Source organism: Megascapheus bottae, chromosome 3 (assembly GCF_031878675.1).
Source record: "Megascapheus bottae isolate mThoBot1 chromosome 3, mThoBot2.hap1, whole genome shotgun sequence".
In the NCBI taxonomy this organism is placed as follows: Eukaryota; Metazoa; Chordata; class Mammalia; order Rodentia; family Geomyidae; genus Megascapheus; species Megascapheus bottae.
The window spans coordinates 54,265,381-54,271,766 of record NC_143511.1 but is presented as its reverse complement, the minus strand read 5'-3'; positions in this window follow the sequence as shown (position 1 = coordinate 54,271,766).

Below are 6,386 nucleotides of genomic sequence, written 5' to 3'. Positions count from 1 at the left end.
AAGACTCTCCTCTCCAATAAGCTATTTAAAAAAGCCAGAAGTGGCTCAAGTAGTCGATTGTTAGTCTTGAACACAAGAGGCTCAAGGACAGCTCTCAGGCTAAGTTCAAGCCCCAAGACAGGCAAAAAAAAAAAAAAGTATTCAAAACAAAGGATTTCACACTAACATATACTACAACCTGTAATAACGAGGACAAGGTTTATAGTTTAGTACTTAGCACACAAATTGGTGAATATTGTTTTTGATTACAATTCTAGTAGGCATATAGCAACTTACAACAAAGATTTAAAAGACCAAGAGAGGATAATTGCAACATAAATAATATAAATAATTAGGATCCAAAACACTAATAACAAACTTCCAAAACAGAAGACAAATGACGTAGTAAAACATGGGCAGCAAATATGAACCAGATAAGTCATAGAAGAAAACAATAATCATATGAAAAGACACTTGACTGCACTAATCATTACAGAAATCCTATTAAAGCCACAACAACAAACAAAACCGTTTAAAGTTTGAAAATACCAAGTTCAAGAATTGACTGAAGGGAGTATAAATGAGAACAACCTTTTTAGACACAATGGTTTGAAAATGTTTTCCTATGACCTCACAGCTTCGGTTGTAAATAGAAAGACTTGCATGCATGTGTATGGAAGGCTTGTACTGAAATACTCACTGGGACACGACAATGAGGAAAAATATAAACCATTATGACAACTGAGGAAAATCAAATGTGGTTCATTTATGCAGAGGCATATAATACACAGTAATTTTAAAAATACACAGACTCTATAAAAGTCAACAAGGGAACCTCCATGGTGATACATGCCTATACTCTTCGCATTTAGGAAGCTGAAAGCAAGAGAATTTTTTGAGTTTAAGGTCAGTCTGGGTTCCACAAAAAGACCCTGTCAAAACCAGAAATCAACAATAATATGCAAAGGAAAAAATCAAGGTACTGAATGACACTATATATTTAAAATTTTAAAGCACACAGATAATTCTATATTTTGTATGCAAACATAAATGGAGGGAAAGCATAAGAAATAACTTGCAATAATAAACACCAAATTTAAGATGGTAATTGATTCTAGGCTTTGAGTTTGGGGAGGGAAACAGACAAAACATTGTCACTGGGATGTCTATTTCTTTTTTTTTTCATATATTTTTATTGTAATTAATAGAAGGGTTACATGATATTTGCCAGATAGATGGTGCATTAATTCACATACATTGATACCCTTTCACATGTCTTGGTCCCCATTTCCCTCCCCCCCACCCGCACCCCTCATCTTGTTTTCCCCCCTTCCCTATCCAATTTCAAATAACCAAATACAAATATATCCGATATATCAGGTAACAAAGTGAGAGACTGTAACAATATGAGCTAACCAAGGGACAGCAAAAGAGATGAGAGATAACATAGTACCTTAACAACAATCATTCGTTATATGGCTTTTGTTTCAATATCCCGGAGGTCCTTTCATTTAGCGTCCTACTATATGGCCTTATGTATCAAGGTTTTGCTCTATTGCAAATCTCTGCTAGGAGAGCCCAAGGTTTCTACTGATTATGACAAATGAGGGAAACCATTGAGCCTAGTTCCTTTGAGTCTGGCTTACTTCACTTAATATGATTTTTTCTAAGTCTTTCCATTTCCTAACAAATGGGGCGATGTCGTTCTTTCTGACAGCAGCATAGAATTCCATTGTGTACAAATACCACATCTTGTTGATCCATTCATCAACTGAGGGATATCTAGGTTGGTTCCATATCTTTGCTATGGTAAATAGTGCTGCAATGAACATTGTTGTGCTGGTGGATTTAGTATGTCCTTGTTTCTGGATGATTGGGTAAATGCCAAGTAGTGGAATTGCTGGGTCATAGGGGAGCTCTCTGTTTAGTCTTTTGAGGAAATGCCATACTGCTTTCCATAGTGGTTGAACGAGTTTGCACTTCCACCAACAGTGTAGTAGTGATCCCTCCTGGCCACATGGGATGTCTATTTCTGTTGTCATATTTGTTACAATACATATCTGCAAGGATAAGATTAACAATTCGCCAAGTCGGGATAATGGCGTTTGTAGAGCCTTTTTGTTATTTTGTAAGTTTTTTCTATTGACTGAACTTTTAATATTTTTCTCAACAAGATTATAAGTATTAATTACCATGACTGCTTTTAAAGAGACAAATTATCACTTAAGACATTGAACAAAACACAACGGTGTCGTGACCTAAAATTATAATCATGGAAATGGAAATGAATGGATCCATCAGGCAATGGTTTGGAGTTAGAGTTTTTACAAGTTACTGAAGAGTAAGGCACAGAAAGATATGAATGATCTCTCTGAATTTTGAATTCAGTTTTGCATGTAGACTTACTCTTTGCTTAGAGATTATCTGAAAATAATGTGCCTCTGTTGGGTAAAACTATAGCTAGTATGAAACTACCTGTGTAGTTTCACTCAAAGTTCAAAGTAGTACCATTTAAAAGTTGCTATGTGGGGGCACTGGGAGTTGGGCCTAGTGGTAAGAGTGCTTGCCTAGCATGCATGAAGACCTGGGTTTGATTCCTTGGTACCACATACATAGAAAAAAAGCTGGAAGTGGTGGTGTGACTCAAGTGGTAGAAAGCCCAAGGACAGTGCTCAGGCCCTGAGTTCAAGTCCCACAATAGGCCAAAAAAATAAGTTGCTATGTGGAACTGCTTGTTAATCGTTCAATCATCAAGGTAAGAAAATTACATACTCATGTATCTTGCTGGGATGTATTCCAATACCAAATAATGTTTGGTTGATATCCGCCATATTTTTAACAGTGTTGTAAGAAAATATCACAAATACCCTTGCTTAAAGCAGTATAAACATCATCTTACAGTTTTTGAAATCAGAAAGTCTGAAAGGAATGTGAAGGAAGACTCCATTCCTTGACTTTCCCAGGTTGCAAAGACTGCCTGCATTTCTTGGCTCAGGGCCCCTTCTTGAATTTCAAAATACATCACCCCAACCTCTGCCTTGTCACATCTCCTCTCTGATTTTGATTGCCTTTTCTCTTATTTGTGGTTACATTCAATCTATCTGGCAAATGCAAGATGATCTAGCCATCTCAAGATCCATAACTTAATCACATTTGCAAAATTTCTCTTTGGAAGGTAACTTATTTGCAGGCTCTAAAATTAGCGGAATGTGGATACCTCTGGGAGTTTTATTTTCTGTCCACCACTACTTTGAAATTCTATTTGCATTGAACTTTTAATTCTCAGTGATTCACTGGTATTTCTACAGTGTAAAAATCTGGAATCTTTTTAAAATTTAGAGGCAGATAGGAGAGTTTTACCATAAACCAAACAAATTTAGAAATTTATTTCTGTTCTCGCCAAGTCTTTTGATGGTAGGTGGTAGGTCAAGGATATTTTGAATTCTATCAAATATTTAGCATGATTGCACTGTGAGCTATAAATTACAATTTTCAAATTTTAATAATCTGCCCCATTTTCACTTTCCAAACATAATGAAATCTGCTTTACAATTCTATTCAATTTTGTGTGTGATGTACTTTAAAATAGCCAATTTGGCAGGACAGGCTCTTAGTCAAGGATGTGTTTTTTTATTCTCCAAGTTTTTATAACTTCTTTTTAGAATTGTCTTTAAAGACAGTTCACCAGACACAACGGAAAACACAGCTTGTTATTTTAAGGTCACACGGTACCTTGCCTTACTCTGACTTCTTCCCTTCCCCATTGTTCTAACCCACTTAGTTTCATCCCCACTGCTTCCTCTGCTGATATTAGCGCCAGGGATCTCTGAGGCAGAGAGGAAGGCTCAGGGAGTCAGAATGCTTCTGGAAAGGGGTGGGGGGACACTGTCACTGCTCACAAGGCAACAGACACTCATAGAAATTTTTTGTGTGGTCAATCCAGCACTTTTCACTAAGTATAATTTGCTGAGAAGCCATGCCATTGAAATAAATGGATGCTGAGAATGATATGAAACCTAATCTAATCCCCCCATTTGTTTCCAAAGTAAATATTACTTTAAATAAAGCAGTATGTTCAAATCAACTTTTGCTGCATTATTTTGTGACCGTAATATATAAGTATTACTGATGATATTACTTCAGGGTGGTCATTAAAGCAGGAGTGAGAAAAAGTCATAGTGCTTTGGACCTTGGAGAGCTTTCTAAGAACAGCTTTAAAATTCAAAGCTTTCCAACTTGACTAATAAAAATTTTCTAGTTGCGTACATGGATAACAGGAAAATATCAATAATGGCATCATAGGAACTACTTATGAACATATACTGAAAGTAGTTTTGACTACAGGAGTTATTAAATGCAAACGTAATTCATAAAATATTTGATATTTTAATTACAGAATTTAAATAGCATGTGTTAGATTCTTTCAGAGGCCCTATTCAGAAAAAAATCGAAGATATTACTATTATCTACATATGTATATTTATATATATTTATATATCTTCTTGAGTCAGTTAAGAGTATTCCTCAATAAAATATGGTTATACATGAAGAAAAATCAAAGGAAATACAAAAAGAGGAAAATTAGAGGGTTTTTTTTCCCTTACAAAACAGATTTCCTCTATTTAATTCAACTGCCATTCAGCTTCCTCCAAGGACATACCCTTGCTACTAGAATGTAAAACTCACTTCTAGACCCAGGCTGTCCAATGTGCAGCCACCAGCCACATGGGGCCATTTGAATATTTGAAGTGCTCCTAATCTAGACTGAAATTTCCTGTATGTATAGAAGGTACATCAAAGATATAGGATGAAAGAACATAAAATATATATGAATAAGTTTCTGTTTATTACTTGTTGAAATGGACATATTTTTGCTTTATTGCCTTGGATGAATTAAAACTAATTTGTCTGCTTTGCCTTTTCACTTTTCCTTTTTTTTTTCCCATATTTTCTCAGATCTGTCACTCATGTTCTTCCTATGAGCCAGAGATGTGGTAAATCATCAGTGTAGCATTTCTTCCCGTAGGATTAGAGAGTTTTATTTCCGAATACACATTTGAGAAGTAGCATATGCATGCATTAAAATGTACTTAGTTCAAAATGTTTCAAAGCCATATCTATTTAGTCACCAACTCTCCAAGAGAGTAGCGGTGCCTCCTTCCTTCCACACGCAGCACTACAAAGGTCTAAATGACTGACAATTTTGAACATTGTACACACATTCCAATTTATACTGTTTCAGCCCTGTCATTTTTATGCTCCTTTGTATACCTCATCGAGGAGTCATGATCTCTCTCTCTCTCTCTCTCTCTCTCTCTCTCTCTCTCTCTCTCTCTCTCTCTCTCTGTCTCTCTCTCTCTTTCTCTCTACAAACACACACACACACACACACACACACACACACACACACACACACACACACATGCACATATTTGAGGGAGCGGGTTTCCTGAGGCTTTAAGTCAGGGTTTGGGTGCTGTCCCTGAGCTGTTTTGCTCAAGGCCAGTAGACTACTACTTGAGCCACAGCTCCACTTCCAGTTTTTTGGTGCTTAATGGGAGAAATGTCTAGCAAATTCTATGATTCTCAGATCTCAGCCTCCTGGTAGCTAGAATTACAGATGTGAGCCACCAGCTCCCAGCCAAATTTTTTAACATTTTAGGGCAAGGAAGTTTATTATTTGTCTTTGGAAACAAACATAAAGTGAACATAAGAGGAAAACCAACTAACCTGATATAAATACATAAGGTTGGGAAAACTTCACTTTATAATAAATATATAATAAAGTAACATGACAGCGAGAATCAAACATTTCACTTCCCCTCCAAAGCCCCAAATTTCTCAACCATCACCATTCTATTCAATAGCACCAAAGATTTTTTTTTTTAAGGTGAAATGGAGGACTTGGAGGAATGAAGCACCGTGGGGGCTAAGATGTTTTCTTGTTCAAATCTTTATAGCGCTGATAAGACATCAAGAATTTGTAGTGGGGATGGGGACAATACAGACCCCCCAAAAAGACATAGAAACCCTCTTCAGTGATTACATCTCACAATGTTCTTGACTCTACCTCGTGAAAAAAAAAAAAAGATGGTAATGAGTTACCTTATTCAAAGCATCTTCTTGTTCTTCTTTATTGAGATTGAGTAATTACATTCATAATCATTTTTACATTCACACTGTAAGGATCATCATACTCATTACAAAGCTTATAATTAACAAGAAATACAAAGACCTCAAGTTGTACATAGGAAAAATATTTAACTCTTTGAACATTAATGATAACATTATATTTTCCTGATCAGGTGATATGTGCACTTCTCCCCTGTTACTTAGTTTCAGCTATTCCCTCTTTCTTCCCCATTTCCTCCCTCCCCTCATTGTCCTAGAGTTGTTTCATTCATCTT